Below are 17,660 nucleotides of genomic sequence, written 5' to 3' on the forward strand. Positions count from 1 at the left end.
TTTTACAGTCCCTCAGTGAGAGAAGTGCTCGTTGTCTTACTCAGAAAATTACTAATTTTGAAAAATGCAAAATTATAACATACGATTTCAAAAGTGAGTTAAAATTTATATGATAAAATTTAACAAATATATTTTTTTATTAAAAAATTATAGAGAAATAAACGACTTTTTAAATGTGTAAAATTATAGTTAAATACATTGAAAATGAATTAGTAGTAAAAATGAGCAAATGTTAGTGTCCTACATATAGTAAATTATAGATAAGATAGGTGTCTACAAGATCTATTTTTTTGCACGGTTTTCTGGCTTCATGAGGTTCTTGTTCTGTTGGAATATGGTGAAGAAAACACTGGCGACATCGATGAAGTGGTTTTGTTTCCTCCAGTTAATGCAAGCGATGAAGATTCTGGTCCTGAGGAAGCTTTTGGCGTAGGTAAATAATTTCCCATCTGCCCAACTGCAAGCGCCAGCAGAAATAAAATTTAGTACAGCAGGGCTTGAAAGCTTATCGGATGAGTCGGCCGATAATATATATAGGACACCCGCATTTAATTTACATGTATTACTGTAACATGGGAGGAGTGGAACGTTCTGACCAAAATATAAGCTTGTATAGAACTTCGATGAAGGCCAAATGGTACCTGCATTTGCTAGCCCACTGCATTGATATGGCGCTCCAAAACGCTTGGGTCATACATCGCGAACGGGCGGAAGCTTTGACCAACTGAGCTTTAGGCGTGCAGTTGCTATCATGCTGCTGGTTACCCATCGAAAGCAATCAACCTACCAAAAAGGCCATCCAAGTTGCCCCAAAGAAGCCACGATTCACTATGACCGTATGGATCGTCTTGTAGAGCCACAGGAAAAACAAACCCGATGTGGATATTGCCATCAAAAAACCACTACAAGATGTGTAAAATGCAATATTAGAGTACATATCAAGTGCTTTGAAAACTTCCATTCCAATAAATTAAAATATGTTTTTATCCCTTATATTCCGTCCGGCCACCGTGGTGTGATGGTAGCGTGCTCAGCCTACCACACCGGATGCCCTGGGTTCAAACCCCGGGCAAAGCAACATCACAAATTTTAGAAATAAGGTTTTTCAATTAGAAGAACATTTTTCTAAGCGGGGTTGCCCCTCGGCAGTGTTTGGCAAGCGCTCCGGGTGTATTTCTGCCATGAAATGCTCTCAGTGAAAACTCATCTACCTGGCAGATGCCGTTCGGAGACGGCATAAAATCATGTAGGTCCCGTCCGGCCAATTTGTAGGGAAAATCAAGAGGAGCACGACGCAAATTGGAAGAGAAGCTCGGCCTTAGATCTCTGCGGAGGTTATCGCGCCTTACATTTATTTATTTTATTTATTCCTATTGTACTATATATAGGACACCTTTCAACTAATAATAAAAACTTTCTTTTTAAAAAAAGTATCAGAGTCTCTTTCTGTAGCGGTTTTAAACAGACATTTCAAAAAAAAATCAAAAGTTTTCGCCTGAGTAACTTTTAGGGTTATCTGGGTTAATTTAAACTGTTTTATTTAAAACTAAAATTACTGCTTGGTGTAAAAAAGTATGTTTCTAAAGTAGTGACAATTGAAGAGAAACATACCTACAAAGCGAAAACGCTTTAAGTTGTAACATAAAAGTTAAAATAATGGAAAATAATTAAATTTGCGAAATTTTGTGCATTAAAATGTATAAAAATAGTTTAAAATGGTGCAAACGTAATTATTTAGGCAACAATAGTCTTAGTTAGTCTTAAGTTTAAAATAAAAAAAAAAATTAAGGATTATGTAAATATGATTAAAAATGCAAACTACTGCAAAAAAAAATATAATTAAGTAACCGTAATAGGATTACGCTAAAAAAAAATTAACTAAATTTTAGTAAAAGAAAACCGCAAAATTTGATAGCAAAAAAATTGATTAAGGCGCAATGTTACTAAAATTTAGTAATACAACAACAAATATTATGATAATCATTAACAAAGTGAGTTTAGGCATAGGTAAAACAACAAAAAAGAAAAAAAAATACAAAAAATACAAAAAAAAAACACAAACTGTTTACCGTAGAGATAATGAGTGATGTAACACAAGTAATTTTATTTTTACGACAACAAAAGCGCTGTAGGAATAAATTAAAATATAAATATATATATAAATAAACAATAATATTAAACACTAGTTTTAGTTATTTTTAATTTAGCATATATTGCAAAAAATAAATAAAATAAAAAAAAAAAAATACAAAATTGAGGAAAGAAAAACGACAAAAAGAGTATAATAAAAAATTTAAAAAAATATGCAAAAAGAGTACACCAAAAATTGCAACTTCTAACACACACACACATACAATCACTATACCTTTTCAAATATAAGCAACAGACAAATATACTTACACTTACATAATACAGTACTTATACAGGTACAGTCAAAAATACATCCACATTTACAGTCAACGGCAATTTATTTATGAACAAATAAATAATAAAAAAGAAAGAAAACATACAGAAATGTGAAAAAAATTAAATTAATTAAGCAAACAAATGAATAAATATGTATAAGTTGTGATGCTGAAGTGGCATAAAAAAGACGAGTAAATAAAATTTAATAAAATTAAAATTTGGCGTATTTAATTTGGTAAGAAGCTCTATAAATATTTTGGTAGATTGAGTAGATATTGAGGTAAGTAAGACCATATTTTATACCCAGCTGTACTGGTAAACTGACTTTCTTTTATAGCGCTCTGTGTAAACTCCATTTGCATTTGCTTTCTTTGACCTAACCTCCATACGCAGCACCCTATATTATTATTATTATTAATAAACCTTGCCAGAGCGACGCGTTCGCAGAGAATATGAGTGAGCCAGCGTTTCTTTCTAAAGCTCATAAAAGTGACAGTGTAAATGATAGATTCAACATACATTAGTGATATGTTTGTTGTTGTTGTAGCAGTAACTTTAATGGTATGTTATTATTGTTGTTGAAGCAGTGACATAAGTGTTATTGTGGACTACATTTTCCCGTAAAGGACCCTGTGAGAGTTCATATGCCCCCTTATAATAGCACAAGTTCTTACCTCTAAAGTTTTTCTGCATCTTTTTTGTTAATTTTCCATTCTCAAAGTCTCGCCTTCCTCTCAAACTTATGATAGCTCCTTTTCTCGTTGCATTCATCATGGCCATTTAGGCTGGGGTTAGGTAAGTTTGGGTTGAACTAACCGGTCCATGAGGACCTCACATATACTGAATGAGTCCATAAAAAAAAAGTTTGTTTAATGCCCAAACCGAAAAACCCTATCAAACATCAGGTCTACAAGAAGCTTTCTAGGACCCGTACCACATACCGCTTCTAGGTCTGACAGCGGTATTAATCCTAATAGCTGGAGTCTTAGCCTGAAAAAGTAAGGCTTGAGCACAAAACGTGCTCCTTTGTTTCCTCCTCCAACCCACATCTCCTGCATCTGCTATCTCTGAACAAGCCTAATTTAAAGGCATATGACGCCAGAAGGCAGGGTCTGGTTCGAATATCCGTCTTTGTTAGTCTAAGATTCTAAAATTTACACATGATAGGGGTACGACGTATTTTTTTTTTTTGGGCGCCGATATTAAACGTCTCCTCATTGAAGGCGCTAAATGGTCTTGAGACAAGTCCGTCCACCTTTTCTTCCATTTCCGATTGCACGTTGGCGAGCGTAGATTTTAGCTGCAATGAGGTTGTAGTCAGAAAACACATCATTTTTTCCGACCGTCGATGCAAGGGTGCAAAAAATTATTTACCGAGGCAAACCAACCAAACATTCAAAATCCTTCTCCCACAATGTATTAGTCATCGAAATATCTCTTTTCTACCTGACCATTTCAGTAAACATAACATGGTGTAAATTCGTAAACCCTTTTCTCAAACCCCACATCTTAAGAAAGACGGTGATTTGAGCTTTTCCCTCAAACAACTGTTCAGTGGCTCTATTTCCATAAAAGAAACGGACATTTTAATTGCATGCGCCATTATCGGGCGTGCCTAAAATTTCGATGAAATCAGTATTGAATGAGATTTGTTTGGTATATATCGAGCAATTTAGCCGTACTTGGAATATTATACATTCTTTTTTATAGCCCATATCTACTATCTTTTTTTTACTTCAATAATACAGACGCAAAACAACATTAATTGCGTATTGGCATACAGACAAACCTCCAATTTCTAAAGCAAACAAGTTGGTTTGCCTAAAAAACGTTGGTTTTCAACTACAAACAATGGCCAAAGTATGCCATATTTTTACAAAAGAAAAAGCGTAACAAAAAAAAAAATAATCAGGCCTGTTCTGAATTCCGACTCGGAATGAAAAGTAAAACGACATTGATTTCGACTCGGTTTCTATTTGGTGTTCTCAATTCCGATTGTAAAAAATCGATTCGAAGTCGATTTCGAATCGTTTTCATTCCGATTCGGTAACTAGTTTAATCAGCTGTTTTTGTTTATGTGTTTTGGTTTAAGTATCATAAAATTTTATTTTAATTAAAAAATGCCTGCAGATATGGTTTTTGATGCGCAGACGCAAGAATACGTGCTATTGTGCGTGCGAATCGTAAAAATGCGCTGGATCGGAATTCAGAACAGGTCGACTTCATTTCGATCAGCATCGATTTGTTTGCCTAATAGATTTCTTGATAGAAGTTTTTAAAAAAAGATTTATTATGCCAATTTAACTCAAATTTAAACAAAAAATACACACAACTCTTCCAAATAAAATGAAGAATTTAAAAAAAATTATTTGAAAGACAAATATCGCAACATTTGTGTATAATCTGCCAATTAATTTTCATTCCGACTGCTCAGAGGCAATAATTTTCAAACCGATAATTTTTGGTCGGAATCGAAATTGAGAACACCAATCCATTTCTATTCCGAAAAAATTTATCGGAATCGGAATCCAGAACAAGCCTGAATAAGTAAATTTCGAGGTTTTTTTTATGAATGATATGTCTATTTAGTACTTAAAGTGCGTGTCTGCTGAGTTTGCTATCTTAATAAATACACCGACTTATTAAAATAATTAAGAATGTTTTATGCCACCATTAAACAGTGTTCCAAATATTAGCTCAGGTATAAATTTTCTTATTTTTACACCTTTCGGGAAAATGAAATGGTATATTAAGTTAGTCACGAATCTCAAAATTATAAGTCCTTAAAGGAAATTTGATAGACCCGTATAGGCAAAAGTGCGTGGTTATGGTCGTTTTGCAGATATCACCAGGGTGTACAGGCTCCTGAGGAAATGCCTTTTGTAGGTCCATTTTCGAAAAAATTGTATTACCTGTTAATACATTTGCGAAGTCCTGTAAAAACGGGAGAGGGTATCGGTCCGGTATCGTTTGTGCATTTAGCAAACGATAATCGCCGCAAGGTCTCCATGTGCCATCAGCTTTTCGCACCATATGGAGTGGACTAGCCCAACTACTGCTTGACGGACGGCGCATTCCAAGTTTCAAAAGGGAGTCGAATTTAGCGCGCGCAGCTGCTAGTTATTCGGGTGATAATAGTCGTGGGCGTGAAAAGACTGGCTGACCTTTCGTTATAATTCTATGTACTACAGATGAATTTGTAGACGCACCAATTGGACACGGCCGAGTTATGTCCATAAATTCTTGCAAAAGATCAGCAAAGTTTGATTCCATGTTAGCTGTTTTAACATTCAACGTGAGCGTTCTGTAAACTGGGCATATTGAATTCAACTCGCGGTTTTACTGTCTCTTAAACAACCACCCTTTTATTCGACTAATATGCCATAGTTAGTCAAAAAATCTGCACCGATAATGGCATGGGATACATCTGCTATCAGAAAATTCCAAACGAACTCTCGTCTTAAATTTAAACTTAATTTTTAAAGGGCCCCACCATATAATTCATGGGTGAGCCATTGGCAGCAAACAATTTCAATTCGGTGGTGTTGACTCTAGCTGTCTTCGTATTTGGCGGCATCACTGACACAGCAGCGCCAGTATCAATAAGAAATTCAATTTTGGATAATGGGTCAAAAATACGAAGCTGGTAGTTGTTGGTTCTTTGCCGGAACCTGAAAACGCTGCAGCTGAACAACCTCATTGATTTGTCGGCCTTTTATCGAAAGTGCATGGTTGACGGCACTTCGTTAGGTTAGGTTGAACTGGCCGATCCATGAGGACCTCACATAGACTGATTGAGTCCGTAGTGTTACCAGAAGTTCGTTTTAACGACCAAATTGGAAAACCCTATCAAAAACCAGGACCTATGTTATAAAATAACTCCGTCCTCTTGGCAAATACTAGAAGCTTCCTAGGACTTAAGCCACTTGCTGCTTCTATATCCGACAGCTGTATCACTCCTAATAGTGGAGTCTTAGCTTGGCAAGTGCAGGGCACGAGCACAAAATGTGCTCGATCGTTTCCTCCTCCAACCCGCACTTCCTACATCTGCTATCACTGACCACACCTAATTTAAAGGCATGTGACGCCAGAAGGCAGTATCCAGTAAGAATACCCGTCATGAGTCTACACGATTCTCTTTTTAATGATAGAAGCAATTGTGTTAGCCTAAGGTTGTAAGACCTACACATAATCTTCGAGACTTTACAGCCCCGCGCTTGAACCCACGTCTTTCCTGCTTGGTCGTTCATGTGCACCTCCCTCCTTCGCTTAATCTCGCCCAATCTATTTGGGACGTCTACGGAGCAAGCTTCAAGGGATGTGCCCTTGTTAGCTAGTTCGTCCGCTTTTTCATTCCCATCTATTCCCATATGCCCTGGGACCCAATATAGATGTATTCTTCTCCCTATTCCGGATCTCTCCAGAGACTGCTTACACTCTAACACGCATTTAGATACTGTGCTATGCGCGATTATTGCCTTAATTGCTGCTTGACTGTCAATATAAAAGTTAACACGGTTGCAAGCTATTCTCTTGCAGGGTTTCTACTGCTTTGGTTATGGCTGTTATTTCGGCTTGGAAAACGCTACAGTAATACGGCAGCCTGTAGGATCTGCTTATTTCCGGATAAGCGCAGTATACCGCAGATCCTACTCCTTCCACTACTTTGGAACCATCGGTGTACACATGTATCGCCTCATCCGCCATTTGCGCATCTTTGCGCCAACCGTCCACCTCTATTGTGGCCTTAAGATCTCTCTCGAAGCGCAGATAGGGAATCATGTAGTCTGTTCCTCTCGTGATTGATGACGCTATACTGCTATGGCCATATGGTCGGCGCTCAAGCTGCCCCGAAGCACCGAGCCTGGTTGCCGTCTTTAACGCTTTGTTCTTTGCTACCATTTCTACAGGTGGAATGTGCAGAATGGCATACAGTGCAGCCGTCGGGGTTACTTTCAGGGCTCCCGTAATGCTAAGCATCGGTAGTCTGCATACCCCATCTAATTTTTTGAGGTATGTTGTTTTTTGTGTGGCGTTCCACTAAACAAGAACTCCATAATATCAAATAGAGCTTACAATCGCTGTAAAAACCCAATAAGAAAGAGAGGGCGATACGCCCCACGTACACCCCAGCATTTTTTACATACATAGAGTGCCGTTGAGGCCTTCTTGACCCTCTCCTCCACGTTGAGCTTCCACGACAGCTTACTATCTAGGATGATTCAAAGATATTTTGTGCAAGGTTTCTCCTGTAAGGTCACCCCTTCTAACTTAGGCCTGGTCCTTTTTGGGACCTCTTTGTAAACGAGACCATATCCGACTTCTGCGCATTGACTTTCACCCCGAAATTAGATGCCCAGGTATGAATATCACGATGCGCCCGATCCATCAAAGAACTAATGGTTGGAAGGCATTTTCCACTTATGACAATTGCAACGTCATCTGCGTAAGCCGTACGTTTTACAGCATAGGTGATAACACCCCTCCCTGCGGGGTGGCCCTGTCCACTGATTTCGTGGCCTCGTACAATCGCCATTGTGATGTAATCTTTCTGCAATTTAACATGCAGCCGATCCATCCGATTAAGGCAGGATGTACTTTAATGTAATTAAGACCATCTATAATCGCCCATTTTGCAACATTATAGAAAGTCCCGGCAATTTCCAAGAAGACTCTTAGAGCATACTACTTATATTCCAGGGATTTCTCTATGCTTATTATCACCATATGCAATGCGGTGTCTACGGACTTGCCTTTGGTGTACGCATGCTGTGTTGTGGAGAGCAGCTTTTCACCCACCTTGGACTTTATGTACACATCTATCAGCCTCTGAAAAGTTTTGAGCAGAAATGATGTTAAGCTAATGGGTCTATAGTCTTTGGGATACACGTGACCGATCTTCCCCGCCTTTGGTAGAAAAGCTACACTAGCAGTTCTCCATGAGTGCGGTACATGATTCAGCCTTATGCATCCATCGAATGTTATTTTAAGCCATTCAACGACGGCCCTACTTGATGCTTGTAGCTTGACCGGGAATATACCATCTGGGCCCGGCGATTTAAACTTAGAAAACGTCTTCACTGCCCACCCGATCTTGGTATCGGTCACCAAGCCCGGCACTACTAGCGCCGTGATCGAAGTGTGAGTGATGTCTGCTGCCTCTTCTAAACCGTCTCCCGATGAGAAATGTGTACTGAGGACCACTTCAAGGGATTCCTCACTATTACGTGACCATTCCCCATTCTCCTTTTTTATTAGTCCCTGGACTATGTTTCCCTTTGATAGGACTTTTCTCAACCGTGCTGTTTCGATGGAGCACTCTATGTCCGTACAGAAACTTTTCCATGAGTTTCTTTTCTCCCTGATAATTTCACGCTTGTAGATGCTCAGTAGATCCCTGTACTCGTCCCGACACGCTTCGCTTTCCGTGGTCTTTGCGAGCTTAAACATTTCTTTTACCTGTCTTCTTAGAAGACTCAGCTCATTGCTCCACCATGGCGGCTTTTCTTTTCCTCTGAATCTTCTTAGAGGGCAATCTTTGTTATACGCAGTCAAAAGCGTACTTGTTAGGAATTCATTCGACTCCTCCAGTTCCTCTACATTAGCAATCTATTTGGGCTGTCCTTGTTTTGTTTCTACCTGGTTCTGGAATTTAGTCCAATTCTTTGACCTAGGGTCTCTAAAGTTTCCTCCATTCCCTACCCTCTTTAGGGGGATGCTGAAGTTGATATACACATGGTCGGAGAAGGATGGTCTATCAAGAACCATCCAATCATACCTTGATATATCGCGCTCGGAGCTCAAAGTAATATCCAGAACATTGCTGGATGTTCCACCAACGTATGTAGGGACATTTCCCTTGTTGGCTATCTGCAAATTGGTTTGCAGGATGTAACAAAACAGAGATTCGCCTCTCTCGTTCGTATCTGCTCATTCCCACGCACTGTGGTGCGCATTTGCATCTGCGCCTATGACTAACCGCCCTTTGCGCCCTTCATCCTGTACTAGCCTTTTGCACTCCATCGGTGGACTCTCCGCAGCATGGGCAATGTAGCAGGACGCCAGGATAAATTCGTGCTTATTCTTTTGCTCAACGGCCACCGCTACGAGATACTCAGTGGTGTAATTAGGCAGCATATATGAATGCAGCTGTTTCCTTACCATTACTACAGATCGCACCTGTCCTTCCATTTGCGCGTGGTAAACGCCAAACCCGCGCGCGCTAAATCCAGAAACCTTTCCTCTCGATGAGAGTAAGGGCTCCTGGATCAGCGCCACGTCAAACGAACCCTCCTCAAGGGTTAGGAGGAGTTGGTTCGACGCCACTTTACTGTGTTGGAGACTTATCTGTAGGACTCGCAGCACCAGTGGGCAGTTTTTCCCCCGTCAGTACCTTCATCTTGATGTCGTCGTCCTGCCCTTGCCTTTTTGGTTTAGCTTATTCGAGGCCCCCTTCAGCCTCTCGTGACTGTTGTGCCGGGTGTTCCTCTGTGCAAGTCACAGCACCATTTAGCGGCTGGTCCTCTTCTAGCACGTTCGTGGTGACGTCGGGGACCTCCATCTGTCTTTTTTCCCTTAGACTTTTGAGGTCCTTTTCGACTTCGCCCACCTCTATCCTGTTAGGGTTTTTATCCTCGGGAAATCTTTTCCTGAGTCGCATGTAAATTTTGCCAGCGCCAAAGGACATTTTGCCAAGCTGCATGTATAAAATATCCTCCGCCTGCTTGTTTATTTGGAAGATGTAGAACTGACCATCCTCGTTAGGCCGAGATACAGTAAGTACCTTCCAATCCTGTGTCGATATGTTCGGATTCTGCGTCTACAGAAGTCGCAGTGTATCCTCCGACTTCATCACGCATGGTATCCATACCTTAACTTTTGGTACCGTGGGGATTTGGGCTTTATCCACCACTTCAAACCGCGCGTACGTGCTTGGCTTTGGAAGTTTGGAACCACTTCCTCCAGCCACCCCAAGCTCGCGATGTTGTCGCACGCTATCGGCTTCACACCATTATACCATCCCCCCGCATCAAAGTTTGGAAGGGGCTTACTTGGTTGTTCCCGCATCATCTTAAGCATTAAGCTCATAAGCTTCCTTTCCACAGATCTCCACCTTTCAGTAGTCATTTGTCCGAAAGGACTGCTACGATCAACCAGCGCCACAGTCAGTGACTGCTTTGCCACATCACTCATCTTCTCGGGAAAAGCAGGATTCTTAGTGTTATCTCCCTTTGGCACCTCCAGTAAAGCCGGAGCCTTAGCGTTAACTCCCTTTAGCGGCTCCGAGTTAACCGGAGTCTTAGCGTTATCTCCCTTTGGCTTTTCTCCTACTAACATAATTGGAACTTCCCTCTGACTCGCAGCTTTCGAGGAAGTTGCTACCTCGCTATTGGAGCCCATCTGTCTTACAGCTTTGGGTCTACTTGTCTTGCCTATGCAATTTCCCTGCCTCGCGGTTCTAGGACTGGGTCCCTTCTGCCTCTCGAAAGTAGGCTTGTCACCTTCCGCCTAACGTTGCCCCTTCATTCTGCCATTCGACGTTTCTTCCTCCTCGTACCAGTTGTAGAACCGAGGGTTTCTCGTAGCAAACCTTTTGAACTGCTTTCGACCTACTTCTACCGCTTCATGCATCCATTCATAGCGCTCGATCTCCACTTCTGTTGGGTCGACCACTGCTCCCAAGCGTTGTACAATTCTTAATGCTGCACGGTACTGCGAGAGAGCTCTTTTATTTCCTCTGCTCCGTAACATTCTCCACTCTTCTACACGGCACTTCGTTGCTTTGTCGGAAAATGTTCGGTGGTACCAAAAAAAGTTTTCTGAAAATGCTTGTTGATCGTTGAGTCGCACCTTTTTCGTTCGTGTAGTCGATCGTGAACAATGGCGACGATCCTTCAAGCTCAAATGCTTTCAACATTTCGAGCTAACTCAGCAATTTCACTTTTGAGGTTAGAGCTGTCTGCATATGTGGACACAGCATCCACGTGACCGCTTTTCCAACCAATGGACTCTACAATGGAGTCGGCAATTTTAGCAGCAGGCACTTTTGCAGCAATTGCAGCTGCTTGCACATACGGTGCAAGGCGCGTTACCCACAAGTCGTGCAACAAACTGTCGTTTAGAGTGGTTCCGGCAACACGTCTCATTTCACCAAGCAGCTTACTAGGCTTGCGGTCACCAAGTGGCATGTCTTTCAGCACCATTTGCAGGCAACGTTGCTGGCAATCTGCAAAGTGGTCTATAACCTTTTGTTTTATGTACTTAAATTTCTCAATTGCCGGCGCGGCTTCGATTGTTGGTTTGGGCTCAAGTAATTTGTTAAGTGGCAGGCTCGCTAATACGATGTGGAATTTTCTGGTATCAGAATAGGCGAGTGATGCATGAAACCAGAACTCCAGCGCGTAGAAGTAGGCTTCGATGTTATCTTCATTCATCTGCGGCAAGGGAATACGTGGTACTGTGCTAAAATTCTCAGTAATATTACTATTATCCCCACCGCTGCAACCAACTTGCATGCTGTCCTTTAATGGCATGTTGAGGGAAATATCCAAATGAAGAAATTCCGGCAGTTTCCAAGTGCACCTAATTAGTGAGGTTACGTTGCTCCGCTACACTAAGGCCATCGCAGGTATCCAAGTGAAAAAATTCGATATTCGTACAAAGATTACAGGAAAAAGAACTCACCAACGTGCGGGGTCACCAATTTAGTAAAACTCAATATATTAAATTTATTAATATTTATTATGTAACGATTTTCCTAATAAATTAAGATGAAATAAAAGTTTTCGCTTCTTAACACGCGTGCCGGTAATTCAATTGCCGAATCGAATAATAAAAATTTACAAAAACAATGCAGAGAGTAATTAGCGAAAAATGTAATGGCAAAATGTCAAAACTAAGTGTACGTAAGCGCTAATGAAATTATTGCAATATTATGTGTTGCAGAATGCAAGTTATGATACAAAATGTTTTGTTATTACAAAAGTAGTATAATTGATAAATAAAAATTAAATGATGTGGGTACGCCACATGGCCGTGCAACAAGGCGCTCCAGTCGCTCCTTCTCTCTGCCAACCGGCGCCATTGCTCACAACAAGTGAGTCAGTCGTTTTCCACCTGGCCCTTCCAGCAGGGTGGGGGCAGACCTCTACCTCTTCTTCCGATAGAAACACTTTCTTGGCCTAAGCGTCATCTTTCATTCGCATAACATAGCCCAGCCAGCGCAACCGCTGTGTTTTAATTCGATAGACTATGTTGATGTCTGCGTAGAGCTCATATAGCTCATCGTTTCATCGTTTTCGGTACTCGCCATCGCCAATGCCTAGAGGTCCATAAATCTTTCGAAGAACTTTTCCCTCGAACACTTCCAGAACCACGTCATCTTGTCATGGTCCATGCTTCTGCACCATATAGAGGAACGGGTACGATAAGTGACTTGTAGAGATTGAATTTCATTTACCAAGAGAGTACTTTACTTTTCAATCGCGTACCTAGTCCCAAGTAGCATTTAATGGCAAGAGTGATTCTTCACTTGATTTCAGAGCTGATTTTGTTGCTAGTGTTGATGCTGGTTCCCAAATAAACGAATTCTTTTACTATTTCGAAATTATGGCTGCCAACAGTAGCGTGCTTGCCAAGGCGCATATGCGCTGACTCGGGTCGAAATAATTAGATAACAATTTGGAGATATCGGCTTTTAAGTAAATTCTTGGTGAGCTAGAGACTTGAAATTTTAAACTTAATTCAGTATGATGGCAGTATAAAACGCATAACAAAAACTTTCGCTAGGGGATGCACGGATCGAGGTATTTAGAAAAATCCTACGGAACGGATGTAATCTTGCTATCGATTTTGAAGTATATTCTCATTGAGCTACAAGCTTGACAAAGGAACAAAAGGGGAAAAAATCCGTTAGGTGGAGCACGGATCGAAATAATTAGATGGGTATTTGGAAATTTGAAACCTGCTTTTTAGTAAATTCTCGCTGAACTAGAGACTTGTAATTTCAAACCTAATTCAGAGGCCAATGACAGTATAAAACATAGTGCAAAAACTTTCTATAGAGAGTGCACGAATTGTGATATTAAGAGATATCTTACGGAACGGGGAGAATATTGCGATCAATTTTCAAGAGAATTCCAAATGAGCTACACTCTTGGAACTTCATCCACACACTAACTTTTTTTGTTCTAAATACGGCTTACTTGTTTTGTTCTAAATACAGATAAGTCCTCAGATGCCCTATTTCCGCTTAACGCTTGCAGGGATGACTTCTTATGTCGCGAGGAGGTGAGGCTCCTTGCATCAAATGTCTAATGGTATGCCCTGGTTTCAACAGAAACTTTTTGTTCGGAATTTCTTTTATCTCCGTAATGGGGAGTACTATCGCTTCACTATGCAAATGGTGTTCTGGGGACATAAGAAAGCAGCCCGTAGCGGTTCAAATAGCAGTATTCTGGCAGGCCTGTATTTCATTTCAGTGGCTAACCTTCAGGCTCGGAGACCATACCGGGTACGCGTAGCATGCAAGCGGCTGCGCAATTGCTTTGTAAGTGGTAATGAGCATTTCTTTATAAGTATCCCATGTGCTGCTGGCGAGAGATTTGCGAATTTTATTACGGCTCTGGATTTTAGGTACAATTTTGGTTGAATATTTGCTAAAATGTAGACCCCAATTGAATGTCATCTCTCAGTAGTTTTGGATGTGAGATAGTCAGTAGCGTAATTCCATCGACGTGGATGTCCCTCATCTCTAGCTTCAAAACACCAATGGATCTCCTGATATTTCGCATATAGGTATTCATTCCAAACTTCAAGTCAGCTGGCAATCGAATGTCATAATTTATCATGCACTGCGGCTAGGTAGGCCTTCATGTATAAGCATATTTGTGTATCCAACTCTATATGTCACTTGTCCGCTACTTTATGCAATGCAATTTAGTTTACAGAGTTTTTCGAATGTCTTGCAGATTGCTTGGAACACAGCTTATTCAAAATTCCTGCCTTGGTCAGAATACAGCATTATACCTTGCAACGCAATTGTTTTTAGACTCTTGTGCTGCGCTATCCGTTTCCTGATTTGGGAGTGGGTATTTCTCTAGCTTTTTGGGTAAATAATCCATAACTACTAGTATGCATTTGTTTCGACGGTTGGTAGTAGGTAATTTTCCAGCGACGCCAAGGCCAGTTCTTTCAAATAACGAGCCTGAACTATATTACTTCTTTTGACAATGACTCCGAAATTTGTAACATTTTGCTCTGATGCAAACATCACATTTGGCAATCCACTCTGTGGCCGTATATCGGCCATCATTCCAATATAACCTCTGCTTAATTTTCTCCAACGTCTTCGTGATTCCAAGATGACCTCCACTTGCATCGTTATGTAACTCACTGAGTACGTCAGATATGCTGGGATCTGACGCTCTTCAACCGAATTCTGATATAGGGGTTTTTGAAACGCATCCTGGGATATGCCGTTGTTGAAAAGCATTCCGAGATTTGGCTTTTTGTACTGGTAGCAGAGATTGGATGATAATTTACTACATTCTATCATAATTCACATCATTTAATAGCTACAAGCTATCAAATTGTATCTCGTAAAAAGAGTAGAATAAAATCTAACAAATTAATCTAATAAAAGCACAACTAGAAACGGGTTGATAAGATCTCAAATGATCTCTCTCACTTAAATGAAACAAAATTAGCTTGGATTTCTAATATAAATTAAAAACTTTTTGCACGATTTTATTTAATACTCATATTACTCTTAGTCTGACTTCAATCCTTTTTTACCCCTTTCGTATATTCCAGCTCTCTGGGATACATTAGCATGTTGATATATTCCATTTTAACACACAAACGTACTTAGAGCGCTATGCTCTTACTCTAAAATACAAATCTTTTCTAATTTAGCGAATCATTAGCACTTACGCTTTTTTTTTTCTTTTTCAAACATTTGGCTCCAAGACGAATTAGCACTTAGGAGGGAAAGTGTATCCTTGAGAGTTGTCTCTAGTTACCAGACTTTGGTTCATTTTCCAAGAAATATAAATTAGCACTTATTTTTTATAACCTTTTATTTTATATAGAGTTAAATAATGTTGTTTTTCAGTAGTTGTTATTGTTGTCGTGCCTTTTTTACTTATTAATTGTTTCAATTAATATTACACTAAATTCCTTTTGTTCTCCGATTATGCTTCTGCTAAACAATATTGCGTAATTATGCTTTTCTGCTTTTATCTATTTTCCCTTATCCCCCTTATACTTTTTCGAATTCATTATCAGTTGCCGCAACGCCCTTTACGCTTACTACATAAGCGGGTACTGAACTGCTAAGCATAGATGTAAGCCATTCAAATAAGCAGCCCGCTCACAGTTTTTCATGTGTGTGTGTGCGCGGTACACTACCCAATAATGATTTTCTTCTAAGGTCCAAATTGTGTATCACTGACATTCACATTCACTACTACATTATACCAAAAACTCCACAGAGGCACTCAGGCTAACTGTCACTCTCTAAAGTAAGTGATTGCACTTATATCATACGGATTTTAATTCACCAGACAAAAAATGACTCATTGCGTTAAACGTAATTCACCCCTAAATCAATATGGGAATCTCTTTGAAAACAAACCTATTTATGAAACCTCCAATCTTTTACACATTTCGCAAAAAAGTTTAAGGAAATCATAATTTTTTAAATGAAATAAATGAAAAAAAACTCTATTCATGAAATTAACCGAATCTAAAAACGTACCCGATTCCAAAAAAGTACCCGATTCTAAGAAAGTTCTGACAAAGTACCCTGTTCAAAAATTACATGCTTTTAAAAAAGTACCCGGTTCTTTAAAAGCGCCCGCTTTAAAATAACATCCGTTATCTGATTTCAAACACTAAACGGAACTACAAAAATCCTGGTTCTTAAATTATATCCGATTTTTAAAATGTGCCCGCTCAAATAAGCACCTGACTTTAAAAGAACACGGTTCAAAAAAGTATCCGGGTATAAAAAATAATCAATTCAAAACAGCAATTGGCTCTGAAAAGTAGACGGTTCTTAACAACCAGCCGGTTCTTAGAAAGTATTCGGTTCTTGAAAAGAACACGGTTTTAATAAGTAGCCGGTTCTAAGGAATCATCCCCTTTTAGAAAGGTATCGGGTTCGAAAAAATAACACGGTTCCAAAATAGTACCCAGTTCTGAATCAATACCCGGTTCTTAAAAAGTATCCGGATCAAAAAAGCATCCGACGGATAAAAAAGGGGCGGGTTTTAAAAAACTACGTTTTATATAAGTGACCAAGAAAGAACTCGCCGGAAAAGTACCCAGATCAAAATTACCTGGTTATCAAAAAGTACCCGATTCTATAAGTCACCCTTCTTTAAAAAAGTACCCGTTTCTCAAAGTACTAGATTCTGAAAAGTTACAAGGTTCTTTTAAATAACCGGTTAAAAAAATATCAGGTTCTAACAAAAAACCTGGTTCTAAAAAACAACACGGTTTTAGACAAGCACTTGGTTCTAAAAAATTAGACGGTTCTACAAAAGTTCCCTTTTCTGAAAAAAAAAAAATGTTTTTTTTTTAAAGTATACGGCTCAAAATGTCCTCGTAAGAAAGTACGAAATGATCCTAAAGTGTAACCTGGAGCGAGGAATTACCTCCAATTGAGCTCATGTCCCTTATCCAGGCTGCGGACAGTTTTCGTTAAGAAATTTAGACATTTCTTATTGCCGGAGCCAATGACCTTGACGCCATTCAGCCAGTCTGCTCCGTTGAAGAGTATTTCCTTGCCGACAACTTTCAGCATCTTCTTCATTTATTTTATCTCTATCATAGCCATCATCCCGTCAAGGTCAATTTTGTCGATAATAGCTTTTTTTAACACTGAGCCAGAATAAGAGGCGACTTGTCATTAGCGCTTCTTGATTCTTTCTCACGTCCCTCATCCGGCCTTATCCCCTTTCGGTCTTGTGCGCTAGTTGATCCAGACGTAAATTCTTCATTCAAGTACTGGTCGTTTAGCACCCCTTCTTGGCCATTAGATTAAGCAGCGTTGGTTACCTCAAACCTTGCTATTATTTTTCGATACTGCCTCATAATATCCTCGACCTTCACATTGAGAGTGGCAGGAAGGTAGAAGGAAGAGTTTTTGTAGCCCTATCGGGCTTCCTTCTCCCATGTTATCCTCAAATTCTCCCTGTACGTGTTCTCCAAAAATTTTTAAGTCTGAGCTTGTACGTTGAAAAATCCGC

Source organism: Eurosta solidaginis, chromosome 2 (genome assembly GCF_040869045.1).
Source record: "Eurosta solidaginis isolate ZX-2024a chromosome 2, ASM4086904v1, whole genome shotgun sequence".
Taxonomy (NCBI): domain Eukaryota; kingdom Metazoa; phylum Arthropoda; class Insecta; order Diptera; family Tephritidae; genus Eurosta; species Eurosta solidaginis.